Below are 23,734 nucleotides of genomic sequence, written 5' to 3' on the forward strand. Positions count from 1 at the left end.
GTGACTCTTGATCATAGGGTTGTGAGTTTGAGCCCCTTGTTGGGTGTAGAGATTACCTAAATAAATTAGAAAAGGGGGGGGCACTGGGTGGCACAGTTGGTCAAGCATCCAACTTCGGATCAGGTCATGATCTCACGGTTTGTGGGTTTGAGCCCCGCATTGGGCTCTGGGCTGACAGCTCAGAGCCTGGAGCTTGCCTCGGATTCTGGGCCTCCCCTCTCCCTCTGCCATGTGCATTCTGTCTCTCAAAGGTGAATAAATGATTTTTTTTTTTTAATGTTTCATTTCTTTTTTTCTTTAAATATTTTTATTTATTTCTAGGAGAGAGAGAGAGACAACGTGAGCAGGGGAGGGTCAGAGAGAGAGAGAGTCACAGACTGAAACAGGCTCCAGGCTCCGAGCTGGCAGTCAGCACAGAGCCCGACATGGGGCTCGAACCCACGAACTGCGAGATCATGACCTAAGTGAAAGTCGGACGCTCAACTGACTAAGCCACCCAGGCGCCCCGAATAAATGTTTTAAAAAATTAAAAATAAGTAAATAAATAAATAAAAGATGTATTCGGTGGCACTGGAGCTGTCTTTAGGGCCGATTTGGCCCCACCGTGGATGCAATGCCCTTCTGAGCTCCGTGGTGACACTGAGTGACTCAGTGCCCCATGTGTTATGATGGAGATTTCTACTCTGCTGGGAGCACAAACTATTCCCTGCAACTTGTGGGCCTCCCCTGCTTACTTCACATATTTCCCCTTCTGGCCCTGGGTGGTCTCCTCACATGCGTGTGCTGAGACTCCTGATGCCTCCTCAGATGCCCAGAGCTGCCGTCTCAGCAGTCTTCACCCTGTAAACCCTGGCTGCTCTGGGCTCCCCAGACTCTCAGCTCAGGGAGACCGGGCTCTGCCTGGTCCCCTACGCCCTGCGGCCACAGACACTCGCCTCATGCGTGTGCCCTCTTTCAACCAGAGATCACTGTCTGGAGCTGCCTGTCGGCTGGTGTCTTAGAAATGCTGAATCCTACATTCCATCTCGCTTTGTACATGCTTCAGGCGGGCGGGTTAATCCAATGGGTTAATCTAATCTGTGATTCCGTCTTGGCCAGAAGTGGAGGAAATCTTCACAATTTTTAGTTTATTTATTTATTTTGAGAGAGAAAAAGAATGTGAGCAGGGGAGGGGCAGAGAGAGCGAGAGGGAGAGAGAGAATCCCAAGCAGGCTCTGCACTGTCAGCACTGAGCCCAACGTGGGGCTTGAACTCACAAACCGTGAGATCATGACCTGAGCCAAAACCCAGAGTCAGACGTTTAATCAACTGAGCCTCCCAGGTGCCTCAATCTTCATAATCTTTTAAAAATTGTAGATTCATGGATGGGGTGCCTGAGTGGCTCAGTCGGTTAAGCGTCCAACTTCAGCTCAGGTCATGATCTCACGGGTTCGCGGGTTCAAGCCCCACGTTGGGCTCTGTGCTGACAGCTCAGAGCCTGGAGCCTGTTTCACATTCTGTGTCTCCCTCTCTCTCTGACCCTCCCCTGCTCATGCTGTCTCTATCTCCCTCTCAAAAATAAATAAAACATTAAAAATTTTTTAAAAAAAATTGTAGATTCATGGAAGGGGAACTTTTGGTTAAAGTATACAAAGTATTAAGGCTTTTGATAATAAGTAAATATGAAATTAGAAAAAATTAAGTGTGTGTGTGCATGGCAGAATACTTATCTCCAGTTCTCCAAGCCCCTTCTCAGTTAATGGGCGTACGTTTTGCAGCTGCCTGTAGATGTCACCAGAGGCAGGCAAGTCAGAGGGGACAAGGTCCCAGAGTGAAAACCATCCACTACAGCCAAGGGCAAAAACTGAACAGGACATTTTATGTCAAACAGGGACGAGAGTTGGGTTTCAAGTCAAGAAATTCAGTCCAAAAAACCAAATCTTGTTACCAGGGATATAGTGAAATTTTTATTAAAACAAATATTATTGGGGCACCAGGGTGGTTCAGTTGGTTAAGCGTCTGACTGTAGCTCAGGTCGTGATCTCTCAGTTTGTGAGTTGGTGCCCCGCATCAGGCTCTCCACTGTCAGCGTGAAGCCTGCTTTGGATCCTCTGTCTCCTCTCTCTGCCCCTCCCCTGCTTTGCATGCATACTCTTTCTTTCTCTCTCTCAAAAATAAGTGAAACATTAAAAAAATATATATTATTGGGAAGTCTGGGTGGCTCAGTCAGTTAAGCATCCAACTCTTCATTTTGGCTCAGGTCATGATTTCACGGTTTGTGAGATCGAACCCCGAGTGAGGCTCTGCGCTGACAGCACTGAGCCTGTTTGGGATTCTCTCTCTCTTTCTCTCTGCCCCTCCCACACTTGTGCTTTCTCTGTCTCTCTTAATTTTTTTTGAATGTTTATTTATATTTGAGGGAGAGAGAGAGAGACAGAGAGACCGAGAGAGACAGAGCATGAGTGGGGGAGGAGGAGAGAGAGAGGGAGACGCAGAATCTGACACAGGTTCCAGGCTCTGAGCTGTCAGCACAGAGCCCAAGCCTTGAACTCATGAACTGTGAGATCATGACCTGAACTGAAGCTGGACACTTAACCAACTGAGCCACCCAGGTGCCCCTCTCTCTTTCTCTCTTAAAATAAATAAATACACATTAACAGCAATAACAATAGCATATTGCACTTGCTTACGTTTATTAGGAGGATAGATCTCATGTTAAGCATCCTTACCACACACACAAATAATAATAAGGTGTTTTTACCCTAGAAGGTGTTTTCACACCAACCAGTGGCATCTGGCAATACACGTGGCATCCCGGACCATCCTGGTCACCAGTGTTTGCTGTTCTCACAGGCCAAGGCCAGGCCTGGTCCAGAGTGGGGCTCAGAGGACCTGCCTAGCGGGGACAGCGGAAGCTCAGACACGCAAGCCTCCCTCGGGGGACATCAGTCTGTCCCCTTTGCTGGAATAAACCCTAACTGTGCGTACGACAGCTCTCCGTGAGTCCCTTGAGCCCTTCTAGAGAAGTATCAAACCTGAGGGTGGTTTGGGGAAGCCGCTCAAAGTCCTAATTGGTGTCAGAAGTGAGGGTGGTCCCTGGGGACCATTGCCTGCGACTCTGTAGCACCCCATCTTCTGGGTGCTGGTGATGTGGTTTTTGGGGGATGATGGGGTTCGGAGCCAATGGTCGAGAAATAATTCTTGAAGACATCTTTGGTGCAAAAAGCTGACTTTACTAAGGCACAGGGACAGGGCCCGTGGGCAAGAAGAGCTGCGCGGGGGCTGTGCAGAGTGACTGCTTCTAAGCTGTGGGGCTGCGGGAGGTAGAGTCAAGAAGAGGTTTCCTAAAGGGGTTTCCACATGCTAAAGAGGATTTACAGATTCCTGGAGGCTTAGCTACTGTTCAGCTAAGGGTATTTTTCCCTCTAGCAAAGCATTAGCATTAAGACAGTAGGGAGTTTCTAATTAGGTGATTGATGAGATATTTGTAAACTGATGGAGGCTGTCAGTGTAGCCATTTGTTTTCAATCCTTTCCTTGGTTCCTGGGCACCCGGGACCCTGCGGAACATCCCACACCCCGCATGTCCCACCTGGGGGAGGGGGTGTGCCAGCTTGGGCTTGGCCCTCAGCCTGCCTTACGGTCCCTCTTCACTGGGTCATGCGGTGTGGGTGGTGTGGGTGAAGGCAGAATGTCCCACAGTGGGTGGGGCTGGGAGCACAGTCACTGCTGGGAGGTCCTCAGTCTGGGGCCTGGTGACCACCTGGCCACTCTGGCCACACGTGCTGTTTCTAACTCAGAGGCACATTTACTGACCACTGCAGTGATGGGTCCCTGCTGCCGCTGCCGTGAGTCTTGCAGGTGGGATTCGGGGGGGCCACCCATCCTTCAGTTCTCCTTCTCACCCACCCCGGCCTCTCCCGAGAACACAGGTTCTGTGGTGCCCTGAGAGAAAGCCCCGGATTTCCAAGCCTGGGCCACTCAGGGGAGGAGGGGGGCACGGAAAGCTTGCTCTTCACATGGGGCTGCTCGGCTTCCAGACAGTTCTACTGGCTCAGCAGCCCCTCGCTCCCCTCCCCGTGGTCTCTGCTTTTTACTCACTCCTCTCACCACACTCTATTTCCGATGGGTAGATCTGGACTGAAACCCCAAGCTGAGGCTAAATGTCACAGTTTTGGGAACCAAATCCTTGCTAAAAAGAGGCTCCTAAGGATAGAATGTAGGATTCCAAGTACCAAAGTCGCATGATTTTGTAGAAATACCACATTCCTCTTTCCTTCATACGATGCCCTTTTGTCCATCACATCTGACAACAGAGACAAGTCGATACAACATCATTAAGAACATCAAGCTGTTAAAAAAAGATGGGAATCCATATTTCCAGGTTGCATCGACATTCTGCATGTTCTTTCTCCCCCACCTCTTTAAAACTTAATTCCACAAAAAGAATATTTTCTTTCCGTAATTCATTGTAATATCTGCCTAACACATGTTCAAACGTTTCAGAATCATTGAGAAAAGGACAAAAACACGCAAGTGTGAATAACTGGGATTCAGCACGCGTGCACAGAAACTGGTCACTTCGGATCTGAGGGAAGACGGGAAGGGATGCGCACTGCACATTTCACATGAGCCTCAGTGCAGACACTGAGCGGTTATGTGCATGTACCCACCACCTGTGAATGGTAGGAGATTTATAAAATGCTACATCTGGTTTTAAATATTACTAATCCCTTGAGGTGGATGGTGGCAATTAACCAGGCAAACGTGTGTTTCTAAAAACTGAAGCTTTGCAAAGTTCCCCCTGAGTCCCAAAGAAGCTTCCATGAAGCACATGGGAGCACAGAAAGGGCTGGAAGAGAGTGGATGCTATGAAGGTTCCTTAAGGACTTGGTTTGGACCAAGGCTGTTGAGAACCTACTTCGTGGGGGATGGGGAGGCACCTGGGTGGCTCAGTCGGTTAAGCGTCTGACTTTGTCTTAGGTTGTGATCTCACGGTTCATGAGTTCAAGCCCCGCACTGGGCTCTGTGCTGTCAATGGTGAGCCCACTTCAGATTCTCTGTCCCCCTCCTTCTGCCCCTTCCCTGCACACTCTCTCTAAAATAAATAAGCATTAAGAAAAAAGAACCTATTTTGTGGAAGGTCCTAAGTGTGACTTCTTAGAGGAGCCCCAAGAAGTAGGAGACACGGTTAATGTCCTCGAACCGCTGAAAATATAATAGGAAGGGTTTCCATAAAAAAAGGAGAAATAACTGTCGATGAAGAAAACAGAGCTTACTGGTTGTCATTGACGTTGGTGCAAATGACACTGGGGAAGACACAGGTAGGTGTCAGTAGTTGGCACACTTAAGTCTATTCATTCTCCTCATCGTAGCGAACTTGGAATTCTTACCACGTGGTGTGGGTTGAATTATGTTCTGTCTCAAAACAAGGTATGTCCAAGCCCTCATCCTTGGTGCCTTAGAATATGACCTTATTTGGAACTGGGGTGTTTACAGAGGAAACCAAGTTAAAATGAGGTCCTTTGGGTGGGCCCTAATCCAATATGACAGGCATCCTTATAAAAATGGGGAGTTTAGACACACGCACGCCCTGGGGAGAAGGCCAACGTGAAGGTGAAGGCAGAGATGGGTGACACACCCAGGCAAGCCCCAGAGGCCGGGGCAGAGGCCTAGGGTCCATGCTCTCTCACGGTCTCAGAAGGAACAGACCCTTCTCCACCTCCGTCTAGAATTTCCGGCTTCCAGAATTGTGAGGCCACATGTTTCTGTTGTTTAAGCCACCTGGGATTGAGGTACTTTGTGATGACAGCCCAGTGAATGAACATACCATGTGACAGGGACTCTGTGTGTGTGTGTGTGTGTGTGTGTGTGTGTATGAAATCATTAGTGTTCACAATAGCCCTCTGAAGAGGGTGTGATTATCATCATTCCATTTCACAGATTAGGAAGAGGAAGGCCAGGAAGAAGGGTCAGTGTCTTGCTGTAGGCTAGTACGGGATACACATAAGATTTTGCTCTGTGCCTTCCTCCCTACACGGCCTCTCAACTAGCCTTATGGAGGAAGGGAGTGCTCTCCAGGGGAGACGTGATGAGCAAGGAAGAGGATGCACCTGCCGTGGCTCATTGCAAGGCAGCAATTAGGGAAGGGCCATTAAGAGTTAATACAACAAGGCGGGGGGGCATGCAGTCAGTTAAACATCTGACTTCGGCTCAGGTCATGATCTCGTGGTTAATGGGTTCAGGCCCCGCGTCAGGCTCTGTGCTGACAGCTAGCTCAGAGCCTGGAGCCTGTTTCAGATTCTGTGTCTCCCTCTCTCTGACCCTCCCCTGCTCACGCTGTCTCTCTCTCTCTTTCTCAGAAAAATAAATAAAAGCATTAAAAAAAAAATAAAAATAAACATTTTAAAAATTTTAATAAAAAGAAAAAGGATAATGATAATAATAGTAATCATAGGGTTGTCATAAGAGGAGTTAGAATCACACGTTTTGTACATTGACTGGAGCCTGGTGCCCACCCAGCTTTCCATCCCCCTTGCCATGTTTGTAGATTTCAGAGAAAGGGGGCGCATTCTTTGGCACATCCACCAGGGGTCGCCACTGCCTGCGGTACCGAGTCCCTGGCGGGACCATGCTGGCCTCTGCCCCTGCCCTCCAGCAGCCCCCTCTGTGTTGCCCCTCTCCGCTTTAAGGAAGAGGCCTGAAGCTCCTGTCACCCAGTCCCTCAACTCTACAGTTCCATTTGTCTTCCTGACGTAGGAACAAGAAGTTCCTGAATTATCCAGGCCGGATCACTTGCACCCCCACCTCCCAAGGGGAAGGTCCTTCTCCAGGAATTTCAGATCATTATGTCAGCATATTTTTCAGCCCCAAACAATCTCCTGCTGCAGGTATTTACCATGTCCTGCTTTACGAGGGTCAGGTGAGGTCACGGGTGGGGAAGCAAGGCATAAACATCTGGGACAGCTGTAGTGAGCTTCAGGGCCCGGGGCCCCACAGAGTCTTCCCTGTCAGAACACCTTTCTGGAATAATTGCAGTTTCTGAACAGGAATGCAACATTTCCATGTTCATGAGCCTGAGCAGATGTGGCCTGGAGGAGAGGCCAGTAGGCACCGTGGCTAACCGTATGGGGCAGCCACTCCTGAAGCTCAGCCCAGAGTCTCTTGGTCCTTAACATGGGCTCAGTGTAGCCAGATATTCTGATTTTTCAAGAGCATCTGAAAATGCAGATTTTTTTCCACACGAAATATCCAAAATTCTCAGTATTTCTTAGTTGGTGACGATGTTCACCCCTCCCCCCTCAAAGTTAGCGTGAGCCAATCAAAACATCTACAAGATGGTCTTGGTCTGTGGGAGCCATTTTGCAGCCTTTGATGGAGTCTTGTTGGAGAGCCTGGTCAGTAAATACCACGTGACATTCACCAGGGGGAAGACCTGGATTTTAAGCATTCTAGGTGCTGTTTGGTCCTCAGTGGCCAGGGATGAATGAGGACTCCAGGCTTCCCCTATGGGGAGGTGGAAGGAGGTGCCCTTTGGTTGTCTTCCCTAAGACCTGAGACTAACTGGTGACCTAGAGATGTGAAAGTCCTATTCAGTCCCTGTTCCCTGAGCTGTCCATCTTCACTCCTCCTGAGAGACCCTTATAACCCAATCAGAGCATCTGCACTGGGCTCTTCCAGACAATGAGCATCATACTCCTCCCTCTGTCACCACGATGGCATTTCTGAGGGTACACACACAGAGGGCACTCCCCAATGTTCCCAAGAAGCATCTACTGCTAACTGCACATGAGTGGTCCAACACTCCCTGGAAAGGTCAACCCCATGATGCTCATGGATGGTGCAAATGGTTCTTCTGAATGGACGGATGGAGGGCTTGTCTTTGCAGCCCCAATGATGGGAGCCAGAGGCTAGGGCTGGAAGGAAAGAGTGGCCCTGGGGGTTCAGCTGGAAAGTCCTGATGCTCAGCTCTTCACACCCACTCAGTGAGTGTGATCACGGCTGCGGGATGGAAATAGATGTGCTTGGCAGAGGACCTCTTAAGGTGCTGAAATGGAATTTCACATGCCGGGCTGATATCTGTATGCAACAAGAAGCCAGAAGCTCTGCTCCCCGCACCCCCCATCCCTGCCATGTGTATCCGGGGACCAGGCTTCTTGTGGAGGTTCCAGATTATTCTTGTTTCTGACCCTAAGCAGGCAGCCTGATGGAGCTCCACAGGAGGTGACCCACCTAGCTCATTTGAGAAGCATTAAAGGGTGAGACGCTGAATGTAGCTATTCCACATCCCCTGCCCCAGGCTTAACGTCTATGGAATGTAACAAAGTCAGATATTAACAAAGATGATGCAGCTGAGGGCAAGATAATTTGGGTTTTCTCTCTGTAGCTCCCCAAAGAACTGACCACACACAGACACATGCGTGCTTGTGCACACGTGCACACACACACACGTGCACACACACACACGCACACACACAGTTGTCTGAAACAGATGACGTTTATCAGAGCAACATTTGCCATGATTCAGAAATTTGATATACACTCAAGAGAAAGCTCTTCCCCTTTGCCCCTACTGAGGGGTGAAGTAGCCACAGAGTTGGAGGTATAGCCTCCTTGTGGGAAGTGGCCTGTGCCTCCGGTGGGGGGAGAAACACGCAAAGCTTGTCCCTGAGGTTTCTTTCTGATGATGCGAGGCATGGATCTGAGTGGAGCACTTCCGGAGGGGAGCTGAAGTAGTGATTTTTGCTCTCTTCTCCTCATCAGCCAAAACTCTGATCTTGTTTCTCCTCTTCTTTTTTCCAAGTTAGCAAGAGGCTCTCTTCTCTCTTCCCTCCCCCCTGCAGTGGCCTTAGCTGCGAGTTCCCGAAGAACCCAGGGCTGGACCGGGTACCCGCCTTAGGCGGGCACTGTGCAAGAGAGCCTCTGCTATGATGGGCGTGTTTTGTATTTGAGAGGTCCAATACAGTAGCCACTAGGCACACATGGCTATCGAGCCCTTGAAATGTGGCCAATGCAACTGAAATTTTCTTTTAATATCCTTACCTTTAAGTAGCCACATGGGACTCATGGCTATCATATTGGAGAACACAGCTTCAGATTCTTGCCACGAGCTTATAAGCGCTGGTGTTATTCACCCATTTTACAGATAAAGAAACCAAGTCTCTGAGGGATTAAATAACTTGCCTGGAATCACAGAATTAGCTCTAACCACAGTCGTAAGCCTTCATGTTTGGGGGAAGATTGCTTGGGATGCTTCATCCTCAGCTCTCCCTCCTCCCCTGTGGCCCTGGCTTGGGTGTGCAAATGAAGGTGTGTTTACGCATGCCTACGTTTGTCTAGTCCTTCTTTTCTCTTCCCTTCCTGTAAAAAATATCTGTTTCTGATTACTGAGGAGACTGGTGGGGGGAATTCTGGGAAAACATAAAAAGAAAAATAATTATAATTCCTTCAACTAGATAAAACCACTGTATACAATTGCATCAAAAAGAGTAAAACACCTAGGAACAAATTCAACCAAAGAGTTGAAAGACCAATACAGTGAAAACTGTACGACATTGATGAAAGAAATTAAAGACACGAATCAATGGAAAGATGCTCATGGGTTGGAAGAATTGACATTGTTAATATATGTTTTAAAACATTTTCATAAACACAGTTTCAGTGCAATCCTGATCAAAGTTCCAATGACATTTTCCCCAGATATAGAGCAAACAATCCTAAAACGTGCTTGGAATCACAACAGACCCCAGATACCCAAAGCAATCTTGAGAAAGAAGGACAGAGCTGGAGGCATCACACTCCCTCATTTCAAACTATATCACAAGGCTGTAGTAATCAAAACGGTATGGTACTGGCATAAAAACAGACACATGGATCAATGGAACAGAATAGAGAGCCCAGGAATAAAGACATTCACTATGGTCGATTAATTTATGACAAACGATCCAAGAATATGCACTGGGAAAAGGACAGAGTCTTCAATAAATGGTGTTTGGAATGCTGAACAGTTACACGCAAAAGAATGAAACTGGACCACTATCTTCTACCACACACAAAAGTTAACTCAGAAGGATTAAAGACTTGAATGCAAACACCTGAAATGATAAAACTCCTGGAAGAAGACATAGGTGGTAAGCTCCTGGACAACAGTCTTGGTGCTGATTTTTTGGATCCATGACACCAAAAGCAAAGGCAACAAAAGCAAAAAGGGGGCGCCTGGGTGGCTCAGTCGGTTGAGCTTCCGACTCTTGATTTCGGCTCAGGTCATGATCTCACAGTTTGCGAGTTCAAGCCCTGAGTTCAGAGCCTGCTTGGGATTCTTTCTCTCTCCCTCTCTATCTCTCTGCTCCTCCTCTTGTTTGTGCTCTCTCTGTCTCTTTTGAAATAAATAAATAAGCTTAAAAATTTTTTAAAAAATGAGCAGAGGATCTGAATAGACATTTTTCCAAAGAAGACATCCAGATGGCCAACAGGTACACGAAAAGATATCACTCATCACTGGAAATGCAAATCAAAACCACAATGAGATACCACCTAACACCTGTTAGGATGGCTGTCATTCAAAAAGACAAGAAATAACAAGTGTTGGTGAGAACGTGGAGGAAAGTGAACCCTCGTGCACTGTTGGGAATGCAAATTGGTGCAGCCACTATGAAAAACTGTATGAAGTTTTCTCAAAACAAAACAAAACAAAAAGACTGCCCTATGATCCTGCAATTCCAGTTCTAGGGATTTATCCAAAGCAACTAGAAACACTAACTCAAAAATATATCTGCACCCCCATGTTCACTGCAGCATTGTTCACAATGGCCAAGACCTGGAAACAATCTAAGTGTCCATCAACAAATGAACGGACAAAGAAGAGGTGGTATAGATACACAATAGGGCATTATTCAACCATTTAAAAATAATGAAATCTTGCCATTTGTGATAACACGGACAGGACGCGAGGTCATCATCCTCAGGGAAATAGGTCAGACAGAAAGATAAACACTGTATGGTCTCGGTTATATGTGGAATCTAAGAAACAAAGACAAAGCCCAAGCTCACAGGTACAGAGAACAGACTGCTGATTGCCAGAGGTAGGGCATGGGGGGGGGGGGGACAGTGTGACAAGAAGGACAACCTTCTGGTTATACAATTTTATAACAAGCTTTCAGTTATAAAATGCCTTTTGTAGTTCATAAGGTTTATAACAAACTTCTAGTTAGAAAGCAAGTAAGTCGTGGGGATATAATGTATAGTGTGGTAACCACCACAGTTAACAACACTGTATTGTTGGAAAGTTGCTAAGGGAGCAGATCTTACAGGTTCTCATTGCAAACAACACTAAAGAAGGAGAAAACCTGCCATAAACTTTTGCCTGTTTCTTTTTCGTGTATCACACAAGCTCACAGACCAAAAGTAGATGAATATGTATAGTTTTTAATTTTTTAAATGTTTGTTTATTTTTGAGAGAAAGAGAGAGACAGACTGTCGGGGTGGGGGGGCGGGGAGGGGAGGCCTCGCAGAGAGAGAAGGAGACACAGAATACGAAGCAGGCTCCAGGCTCTGAGCTGTCAGCATAGAGCCTGATGCAGGGCTTGAACTCACAAACTGCGAGACCATGACCTGAGCCGAAGTTGATGCTTAACTGACTGAGTCCCCCAGGTGCCCCTGTTAATATGTATATTTTTTAAATTTAAGAGTCTTACTCCATTTTCCAAGTAGGTTTTTGGAAAGTGTATATGGATTTATACCCCAGCAGCAACGTGTGAGACTGTTTTCCTCCCTTAGAGCTTCATCAGATATTATAACTGTTTCTTTTATTAAATGAATTGAGAAAGCATGGTATCTTATTGCTTATATGTATCATTCTGTGTGTGTGTGTGTGTGTGTGTGTGTGTGTGTGCGTGCTGTGGCAAATGTCTCATATGCTTATTTATTATCTATGTACACATTTTTATAACTTTCTTTCATTGTCTTAGTATTTTTCATCTGGATTTGTGTGATATCCTGTTATTTTAAGGTTATGTAGTTTTTTAAAAAAAAACTATTTTGGTTTTGGTATTAGGGGGGTGCCTGGGTGGCTCAGTTTATTAAGCTTACAACTTGGTTTTGGCTTAGGTCATGATCTTGTATTTTTGTGAGTTCAAGGCCCACATTGGGCTCTGCATGGCAGCACAGACCCTGCTTGGGATTCTCTCTCTCTGCCCCTCCCCCACTTGTGCTGTCACTGTCTCTCTCAAAATAAATAAATAAACAAAAAAATTTAAAAACCTTTTTTATTCTTTTCTATTTTTTTCTATTTAAGGAGAGACAATATGTGTACACAAGTTGGGGAGAGGGGCAGAAGGAAAGACAGAATCTTAAGCAGTCGCCATGCTCAGCACAGAGCCTGATGTGGGGCTTGATCCCACAGCTCTGGGATCACGATCCAAGCTGAAATGAAGAGCCAGACACTTAACAGACTGAGCCACCAGCTCCCCAAAGGTTATGTAGGTTTTGTGGGTCATGCTTGTGGCAAGTGCTTCCCTAACTCCTTTACCTTCTAATTTTTTATAAACTTTTTTTTACTAGTGTTTCATTATCAGCCGCTATTTTCCATCATGGCCGATCCCATTGGTTTCAAGCTTAAAGTCTTTCCTCTTCCATGGATGAGCCGGCCATCCTGTGGTCTGATGCTTCTGCAGGAAAAACTGGGCACGCCTCCATTTCCCAGCCTCAGTTTGCAGGACCTGAGATGCAAGAGGCCATTTGATTTGGGGTAAAGCCTAAGGGAGGGCAAAGGGGTTCAATGCAGGGGGACTAAGGAGCCAGAGGAGGGAGGAGAGAACATGGGGCAAGGGAGTGGAGGGGGAAGGGAATTGCAGGAAAGAGCTGGTTGTGGGTATGGACAGAGGGAGGAGAGAGGGCCGGGAGTAGAATGAGGCTGTTTAGGAGCCCAGGTGACTGCCACCACATGAGCAGGCAAAGGGTTTGTATCTTGTTCATTCATGCAGGCATGCATGCATCCATCCATGCTTCCAACCATCCATCCATCCATGCGTCCATCTGTGCATGTGTCCATCCATACATCCAACCATGTGCCACCCATGCACCCACCCATGCATCCATCCATCCATGCATGCATCCATTAATGCATCCAACCATGTGTCCACCCATGCATCCAACCACGCATGCGTCCATGCATGCATCCATGAATACACGCATTCCTGCTTTCAGTGATCCCACACACCTGGTGTGCTGGGATGCGCCAGGAGCACGGGTTGAACCAGGCCTAAGTGGGTCGAGATCATCCTCACGCCTGCATGCACAGGACAGGCGAATCCCTACAGGGACAGAGAGACAGCAGGTGAGGTCCCAAAACACAGGCAAAAAGCACAGGGCCTGCCCAGACACACTGCAGGCGCAACTGTGACAGCGGACAACTTAGTTTCATTTTCAAACCGAGTAGACAAGATACCGTGAGAAGTAACAAGAGAATTCCTAACTTCCTAACTTCAGTTCAAGCTCATATGTAGGGGTCAAGCCTCAGAAGACATTCTTTTTTTAACCGGCAAATGGGTTTTGGTTAATGGCCTGCACGGTGCTAGATTACAAAGTTTTTTTTTCTTAGTTTTTTTATGCCAGTCTTTTACAAATACTTTATAAATTAAAATATAGCATCTAATTTTTATGTGCACAGTTAATTCATCTCAATGCCACGCTGTAAGAACTAACTGATTTCCAGACAAACTTATCAATTGCTGAATTTAAAATATCTAGAGTTATGAACATTTTATCTAGTAATTAGAAAGTTAGATTTTTCCTTACTGAACTTAAATCTGATAAGTTTAGAACCTCACAATGTCTGAGATTAAATGATTATATCTCATCACTTTTACCTATAGTTTACCTTGAATATTCAGTTCATAAGAAAATGTTTCTGATTTAATATAAGGTCAATAAAGACTATAAAATTATATAATTACAGTCCAATTTTTAAAAGGGATAATCATATATAAAAGATTAGTAAGTGTATTAAAATGTTAATAGATAAACAAAAGGAGATTTTCATTTTCTAATTTCAACCTTCTTATACATTCTTTACAATAAACAGATATCAGTTTTCTAATAAGCAACAAATATTTTTACTAAAACAGTTTCTGCTTAACTAGATTTTACAAAGTATTTTTTTTAAACATTTTGAATTCACTCCCACCTCACTTCACCTTAAAACCAGGATTTCTAGCTGCTTTGAAAATCAGGCAATCAGTGGCACCGAGCCGGCCTTTGCCCTCCTGGCTACGGAGCCTGGAACAGTGAGGTGCCCTCTGGCGTCTCTTCTCGCATCAAGTGGTTCCCCCTCTCTGCCCAACTCATGATGTGAAATTTCCCTTAATTTTCTTCTTTTTTTTTTTTTAATTTTTTTTTTAATGTTTTATTTATTTCTAGGACAGAGAGAGAGAGAGAGACAGCGTGAGCAGGGGAGGGTCAGAGAGAGAGGGAGTCACAGACTCTGAAACAGGCTCCAGGCTCTGAGCTGGCAGTCAACACAGAGCCCGACGCGGGGCTCGAACCCACGAACCGCGAGATCATGACCTGAGCGAAAGTCGGACGCTTAACCGACTAAGCCACCCAGGCGCCCCGCCCTTAATTTTCTTCTAAGCGAGGCCAGGATCGTGTCTCTACCGCATACCCCAGCTCATGTCCGATTTTATTTTTGCCTTCATCATTTTACCATTGTGGTAAATAGAGATCACATAAAGTTTACCATTTTAACCTATTCTAAGTGTCCAGTTCTGTGGCCTTTAAAGAAATACATTCACATCGGGCAGCTATTCCTCACCGCCCATCTCCCAAACCTTCTCATCTCACCTCTGCAACCCATAAACACTGACCCCCCCATTCCCCTCCCCTAGGCCCCAGGAACCTCTTTTCTACTTTGTCTCCAAGGATTGGGTTGCTCCAGGCACCTCATATAAGTAGGGCACATGGCACACACATTTCTGTGTCTGGCTTATTTCACTCAGCATATGTTTTCAAGGCTCATCCAGGGTAACCTCACTTTTTGCCTATCTTGCTGTATAGTAATGCCAGCTCCCTGAGGCTTTTTTTTTTTTGGCTGCTGGCTTCTTGTCCCAGCACTGCAATCCGGGCGGATCCAACTCTCCACTGGACCCCACAGACAAGGACACCCACCTAGTCACGGGCAGCCGGGCAGCTGTGAGAGTCCACGCAGAAAAAAAAGAGACATGCATTTACAGGCTGCTTTTTGCTTTATTTCTTTTTTTTTTTTTTTTAATTTTTTTTAATTATTTCTAGGAGAGAGAGAGACAGCATGAGCAGGGGATGGTCAGAGAGAGAGGGAGATACAGACTCTGAAACAGGCTCCAGGCTCTGAGCTGGCTGTCAGCACAGAGCCCGACGCGGGGCTCGAACCCACGAACAGCGAGATCATGACCTAAGCGAAAGTCGGACGCTTAACCGACTAAGCCACCAAGGCGCCCCGCTTTATTTCTTTAACCTCCTAGGTGAGATGCTACTTTGTGACTTGCCACACTTGCCCCGGCTCTGTCCCTGTCGGGACCCGAGGCTTCGTCACCGCAAATGCCAGCAGCAACTGGTCCCAACCCTGCAGCTAGCAGCATCTGGTCGTTTGATTGATGCACGGTAACAACAGAAAGGAGTGGACAGGTGTGCCTGGGAGCAAGAAGAGACGCAGGGATAATGTCCAGGTTGTCCTTGGGTTGGAAGCTGGCTAAGCCTTTCAGGGAGTATAGAGTCCTGGCAAGAGAAGCAGGTACATTTGAGATGCCTCGGGGAGGAAGTCATCAGTGTGAAGCCAGGCAAGACCCGAGATTAGCTCTGGTGACTCATGTGCCCAGGACAAAGGAGCAACCGGGCTTGTGTGCCACAGCTCGGATGGGGACCCAGAGCCCCAGCTGGCAACTCCCTAGACCTGCGGAACTTTCCCCGCCTCCATGAGAGGTTTTCCTCCAAGCAGAGCACTTCTGGGGGATTCCCAGGCGAAGACACGGCAGCTGGAGCGTCTGCGTGGCGTTAAAATCATGGAACTCCGAAGTGGGTAGGATGGGGTTGTTTGGTTCAGAAGGCGCTCGCTTGTGAGTGAGGCCACGGAGGAGATATGGGCTGTTTGTCTTTGGGTCTTGGGCTGCCTCCAGCGTGACTGTGGCCAGAGATGGGGTGCAGGGAGCAGGTGGGGGGGGGCGCTGAAGAGCAGGGGCTGTTGGTGATTTACAAAATTTGATATCCTATTTGAGTCCCTGGATTAAAGGCTTAGAATTGCCACCTGAGCGTTCTCCCCTGGGGGATGTCTGTCCCTGAAAATCCCGCTAAGACAAGCATATTTGTCAGCCTCCAGGACATAGAGGGCAGGCAGGGAATGGGGGTGTGGAGGAGCCTGTGTGCGATCCCTACCCGCTCAGTGTCTCATTTCTCCACCTTGTGCCCAAAGCCCCAAGTTCTAGTACATGAGGACACAGTGTTTGAGCTCTAGCGATGGGGGGTGGGGAGAGAAGTACCGCAGTAAAAGAAGTGTAATCTCCTCCGGGTTTTGGGGCCACAGACTGGGGGAAAAACTCCCATTCCTCCCAGCCAGGATGCAGCCATGTTTCTCCACAGGTGCCTGGTTAGCTCCAATCTGGGGTGAGAAGCAGATATTCTGGTTGACGGAAGGAGAAAAGCATCACAAATTTCATATTTCAAAGTGTCGGGCACACAGCTCTGTGTGTCACCCCGAGCTGCAGACAGAATCTTTCCAATAAAAATGTGGTGTGGGTTCCATGGTGGAATCCTCAAGACAGCCTTTGAGAGAGGCGCTACCATGACACCCATCTTACAAGTAGCTACCTTGACTCCGGCTCGGAGACCTGGAATGGCCTGTGTGAAGGTACCACGGTTATAAAAGGCAGAACGAGGAGGGAAACCCTGGGTTTCACACCTCAAGTTCCAAACTTGGTTTTTCAACGGCTCGTATGCTGGTGACACATTGCTACATCTCCACCTATCTGTGCCTGTGACATTTCTCTGTTGTCACTTCCCTGCCCCCATCCTACTCGTGTTCTCTGTCTGTCCTCTGCCCATCTGCCTCTGTGCCCCATACAAAAGGTAGAAGCTGCTGGAAGGAAGGGCAGGTGCAGGCCCAGGGTCAGGGGCGTGAACGCCAGTGGAGGGTGGCTCGTGGTTGTGATAGCCACCTGCACTCTCTCAGAAGGCACTGCCAAAAGCACTTGACATTGTTAATTGATTAGATTGATTGTCAAGTTATTCATTCCCATGAGGAAGGTGGTACTGCTAGCTCTGTTTTACCCAGAAGGGACCCAAAGCTCAGGGCTGGGGGAGGGGCAGGGAGTAGATGGAGCCCAGGGCCACTTTCTCCAAGGGAAGAAACATCCTTGGAATATCAGCGTGTCCTGGGGATCTCAGGAATTCTCCACCACTTCTATTTGATCAAGCTTATTCAGTTCACATTCCATTCTGCAGCTATCATTCCCTTTGCTGCTGGTTTTTAATGGAGATGCATGAATCTTGATGAGTATTTTTTTCAAGAATTTTTACCCAGATCAAGATGTGGAACACTTCTATCACCACAGAAACTTTTCCAGGGCCACTTTGCGGTCTTTTAAAAAATTATTTTTAGCAGTTTCAACACCCAGCCTTTATTCTAATGATACTTGGCAATTGATAGGTTTCCATTGACTAAAAGTGTAGATTCTGAAGCCGTTGCTTTTCAAACAGAGTATTTGTGGAGCCTTAAGAGTTTGTGAGTAGATTCTCAGGATCCTGACCAAGACTCTTCCTTTAAGGGGTGCTGGGGTGGCTCGGTCGGTTGAGCGTCTGACTTCGTTCAGCTCAGGACATGAGCTCAGGGTTCACGAGTTCAGACCCTGCGTCCAGCTCACTGCTGTCAGCACGGAGTCCACTTCGGATCCTCTGTCTCTGCACTTCTGCTCACGCTCTGTCTCTCAAAAATAAACATTAAAAAAAAGAAGAAGAAGACTCTCTCTTTAAAATGGTTCAAAGTTTACTCAGGATTGGAGAAGCCGGAGGCCTGGATCTTCTCCGCCCTACTGCTAGGGCGTCCGCACCTCAGCACCACTGACATTTGGGGAAAGATCATTCTTTACCGTTGGGGCCGCCCTGTGCCTTATAGGATGTTTAACTCCCTGGCCTCTGCCTGCTCAATGCCCATAGCAGCCCATCCCCCAAGTTGTGACAAGTACAAATGTCTCCAGACAGGACATCATCGCTGGTTGAGACGCACAGTCCTGCTCAGACAAGCTTAGTTCTGGAGAAACTAAAGATCTTGTAATAAATCAGACTGAGGCTTCAATAATGATAAATAATAACAATAATAAAAATAATAAGGGAGGAGGAGGCTGGGTTTGGCAGGGCAGGTGGGCATGAGAGGCACCTGAGGGCAGGTGCAGAAGGCTACATGGGCTCCAGGAGGAGAGGGTCCCAGCCCGCTCACTGCCAGCTCCCACCTTGGAGGAAGCCCTTTGTCTCCTCGTCAGTCAGGCCCCAGGCAGAGTGCAAAAAAGCTCTTCAGGGACAGCCTGTAGGCACGAGGCACCGAGGCACCATTTGGGAACCAGAAGAGAAGCCCAGAGGTGCTGAGGGAGGCTTGGAAAAACGGGTCACCTGACCCTGAGCACTGTCCTCAAATCTCTGCGGGAGCCACAACTCCAAGCACCTTTAACCCTGGATTGATCCTTTCTCCTCCCCCCGCCCCTGACCCGACAACTAGCACATTGGAGGATTCTTACTTAAGCTCTTCTGCTCTTCTTCAATGAGGCCACTCCTGTCCTGGTCCAGGCTCTCATAAATGCTTTCCTGATAACATCAGAGTTCTTTCTGGATAAGCCCACCTGGGAGGAGAAGGCTTTGTGGTTGAAACTCCCAGTTTCTGAGAGACACAGAGACCCCTAAAGGGTTTTTTCTTTTGTTTTTATTTATTTATTTTTCTTTTTTTTTTTTAACATTTATTTATTTTTGAGACAGAGAGAGACAGAGCATGAGCTGGGGAGGGGCAGAGAGAGAGGGAGACATAGAATCTGAAACAGGCTTCAGGCTCTGAGCTGTCAGCACAGATCCCGATGCAGGGCTCGAACCCACAGACCGCGAGATCATGACCTGAACCGAAGTTGGATGCTTAACCAACTGAGCCACCCAGGTGCCCCATTTTTTTGTTTTTAACTTCCAATGTGGTCCAACCTAAATCAGCGCCATCTGCCTGAAAGTTCCTCATAGGTGAGTTACAGCTGTGTATGCCCACTTGCGTGTGTTTACGAAGGTGAAATTTACTTGACATTAACCATTTTGAAGTGAACACTTCAGTGGCATCAAGCAAGTTCACAATGTTGCACAACCACCACCTCTGTCCAAAGCGTGTTCATCACTCCAAAAGGAAGCCCCATATGAGTAAGACATTGCTCCCCACAACCTCCCCCGCCCCGTCTCTTCTAACAAACACCAACTTTCTTTCTGTCTCTCTGGATTTCCCTAATCTGAATATTTCATGCAAATGGGATTGTACAGTATTTGTCCTTTTGTGTCTGGCTTATTTCACCGAGCATAATGTTGTCAAGATTCATACGTTTTAGCAGGTGCCAGTATTTCATTCCTTATCGTGGCTACTTAATACTCCGTGGTGTGTATATGCCATGTTTTCTGTATTCATTTGGCCAACGTTAAGCATTTGAGTTGTCTACCTCTGAGCTATTGTGAATAATGTTGCTCTGAGCATTTGTGTATAAGTGTTTGAGTACTGGGGCCGCTGGGTGGCCCAGTGGGTTGAGCGTCTGACTTTGGCTCAATTCATGGTTTCACAGTTCGTGGGTTCGAGTTCTGCATTGGGCTCTGTGCTAACAGTTTGGAGCCTGGAGTCTGCTTCAGATTCTGTGTCTCCCTTTCTCTCTCTGTGCATTCCCCTGCTTGTGCTCTGTCTCTCTCTCAAAAATCAATAAATACTAAAAAAAATTAAAGAAAAAACAGGCATTTGAGTGTCTATTGTCAATTCTTTTGGTTGTATACCTAGAAGTGGAGTTGCTGGATTGTAGGGTGATTCTATGTTTAACTTTTTGGAGCCACCATATTGTTTTCCACAGCGGTAGCACCATGCTAAGTTCCCACCAGCAATGCACAAAGGTTCCTAATTCCATATTGCCAACACCTGTTTGTTTTTAATTTATGGCCATCCTAGTGGTATATGAAGGGATTTGTTTTGTGTTTTTTTTTTTAACTTTAAACTCTATGTCCAATATGGGGCTCAAACTCACAACCCTGAGATCAAGAGTCACATGCTCTACTGACTGCCCCAGCCAGATGCCCTGGGGCACTGGGGGTTTTATAGGATGTATACGGCATATTTTAATATATGTTTTTTTTAATTTCTGAGAGAGAGAGAAAGAGTGAGCAGGGGAGGATCAGAGAGAGAGTGAGACACAGAATCCGAAGCAGGCTCAAACCCATGAACCACGAGATCATGACCTGAGCCGAAGTCGAAGGCTTAACCGACTGAGCCACCCAGGCGCACTGCATATAGCATATTTTAATTAAGGAAATCAAATAGCCTCTTCTAGAAAATTCAAAGTATCTATGATTAGAAGCAGTTATCACAAATAGACTTAAAATTTTGTTTTAATATTTATTTTTGAGAGAGACAGACAGAGACAGAGACAGAGTGCAAGCAGGGGAGGGGCTGAGAGAGAGGGAGACATAGAATCTGAAGCAGGCTCCAGGCTCTGAGCTGTCAGCACAGAGCCCGACACAGGGCCCAGACCCACAAATTGCAAGATCATGATCTGAGCTGAAGTCAGATGCTTAACTGACTGTGCCACCCAGTCGCCCTTCGAATAGACTTTTTAAATTTATATGTTATCTCCAGGCATGATTGGATGTTAATGGCAACTCAAACAAAGCAATACTTCAGATTTACACACCTGGCCACAGATAGCAAAGGAATGCCCTCATTTCCTTCCCCCGATTATAAACTTTCTCTAATTCACAAAGAGACCTCAGTTAAAGATGTCAACATTAATAACAGTAATGTCTAGAATTTATTGAGTGTTTGACCACATGTCAGATCCTGGGCATCTATTGTATGAAACAGCTTCCATTTTTATTTTCTTTTTACAAATGAATTCCCTAAAGCTAAATGGCTATTAAATGGGCATTAAATGGCTATTTGGTAAGTGGCCAAGCAGAAGCTGAACCTGGGAAGTCTGAGCCCAGGGACTGCACTTAACCATGACCCTGTGCTGTCTCTTGAGGCATTCTGTTCCCTTACATCCCAGATGCTCCAGGAAGAGCTGGGAGCAGAAGCTAGGTGTCTAGAAGCCTAGTAATGGCCTTGGATAAACCCATCCCCCTCTGAGCCTCACTTCCCTTATGTGAAAGGAAGAGGACTGGACTGAGTGATCCTCTCTGATGCCCCAGGACTCTCCCCATTTGGGGAAGAGATCAGAGCCCATCACCTCTGCAGCTGGACAGAAGAACACTGATGTCCTTTGGGGAGTAGAATTGGTTACCGCCATGGCCAGACTAAGAAGTAAGACACAAGAGTAAGTCTCTTTGTCCTGGAGTGCCCACTCTCCCTCTACTGACACTTGAAACCAAACCAAGACCGAGAGGTTGGGATCTGGCAATGAGGGAAGTGTCCTCAGAAATGAGCATAGGAAGGGAGGGAAGGAGGACCCTTGTTCTGGGCCTGTCTCTGTGCTGACCCATCCACACACATGGTCTGGGGACAGGAAATGCACTCTTGGTCGCCATCCCAGGGGCTGATTGCCCTGGGGGCCCCACAGACTCTGCATCCATCCCAGCTCCAAGCCTGGAATCTGTAACTTCTGGCTGGCAACTGTAGGTCCTGTTTAATCAAGAAAAGTGGATCCCTGGACCTCACCGCCACCACGCTGAGCTCATGCTTTGGAAGTAGGGGTTAGGTTTGCAGTCACGGAGGATGGCAAGGAAAAGCCTTTTTGCCTTGTCATTATGACTCTTTTCAAAGGAAGCCAGAAATAGCCATGCTGGGAAGGGGGTTCTGTCTGGGAATGGTAAGCCCCCCCCCCATACACACACACAAGGAGGAAGGTCTCAATGAACGTGTCAGAGAACTTACAAAGCCCTCTGTGTTTGGCTGGGGCAAGCTTTCTCTTCTACCATGAACAAACACATACCCCAGGAAGGCAGAATGGACTCAATAAAAATAGGTGACTGGGGGGCGCCTGGGGGGCTCAGCCAGTTAAGTCTGATTTCAGCTTAGGTCATGATCTCATGGCTTGTGAGTTCAAGCCCTTCGTCAAGCTCTGTGCTGACAGCTCAGAGCTTAGATTCTGCTTTGGATTCTGTTTTCCTATCTCTCTGCCCCTGCCCTGTGCATACTCTGTCTCCATCTCTCCCTCTCAAAAATAAATAAGAAAACATTTTTTAAAAGTTTTTAAGTAGATGAGTGGGGTGCAGGATGCGGGTCTGGGGTGGGTCCCCACCCCTCACCGGAACTACTTCAGATAAGTCTTGTGTGTGATGTCTCAAATTTTTATATGGAGAGGGTATTGTGTATATTACTTGGGTGATTAAATTTTAATTTTTAAAAAGCCACTCAGTTGGAAATCACCATGGTTTTTCTCCTGCAGCACTGGGAAACATCCTGATCTGCATGTCACTGTGCTCTCAAATTCAGGTCTTCCTTCTCTGTTTAATTTCTCCATAAACATTATGACTTTGAAATTATCTTAGGTGTTGGTTTACTTTTGGGGGAAGTCTGTCTCCACTTATTAGAACGTAACTATAACACCCTGTAGAAATTACTCTGCACCAGGCGTCAGTTTAAGTACTTTGTATATAAATTAAACCATGTAAATATCACAACAGAACCCCCCCCCACCCCCACCAAGGAAGGAATATTCCATTAATATCCCCATCTTACAGGGGCACCTGGGTGGCTCTGTCAGTTAAGTATCTGACTTCGGCTCAGGTCATGATCTCGTGGTTCATGGGTTTGAGCCCCACGTGGTGCTCTGTGCTGACAGCTCAGAGCCTGGAGTCTACTTCGGATTCTGTGTCTCCTTCACTCTCTGCTCCTCCCTCCCTCTCTCCCTCTCTCTTTCTCAGAAATAAATAAACATTAAAAGAAATCTATCCCCATCTTACAGATGAGGACACTGCCGCACACAGGTAAAATGATCTGTCCAAGGTCACAGGGCCAGGAGTTAAAGTCTGTCACCGACTCTGGGAACTGGCTCTTCACCACCAGCCACGGTGTCACGGGAACCAGCTTGCTGGTCCTAAAGACAGATCATGGAGCTTAGTGGGACGCCTGGGTGGCTCCGTCGGCTAAGCATCCAACCTCGGCCCAGGTCATGATCTCACGGTTTGTGGTTCAAGCCCCACGTCGGGCTCAGTGCTGACAGCTAGCTCAGAGCCTGGAGCCTGTTTCGGATTCTGTGTCTCCTTCTTTCTCTCTGACCCTCCCCTGCTCATGCTGTCTCTCTCTCAGAAATAAATAAAAAACATTAAAAAAAATTTTTTTTGAAAGATCTTGGAGCCTAGTGATCTTTCAGGGTGGATTTGGTGATGGCCCGGTGGGCACATGGTGCTGAGGAGAGAAGAGAAGCAGTTGTGACCCTGTGTGAGGCATGCGCAGGTGCTTTTCCTATCTGCTTATCCCTAGGGTCTGATCTGAAAGAGGTTTCTGAGCCCCTAGAAGCCAGCCGCCCGGAGGTGCTCCCGGGTACTCCTGGCCTCTGGGCTGTTCAGGAAGCAGGGTGTTT

Source organism: Hyaena hyaena, unplaced genomic scaffold (assembly GCF_003009895.1).
Source record: "Hyaena hyaena isolate Hyena2069 unplaced genomic scaffold, ASM300989v1 scaffold_20, whole genome shotgun sequence".
Classification (NCBI taxonomy): domain Eukaryota; kingdom Metazoa; phylum Chordata; class Mammalia; order Carnivora; family Hyaenidae; genus Hyaena; species Hyaena hyaena.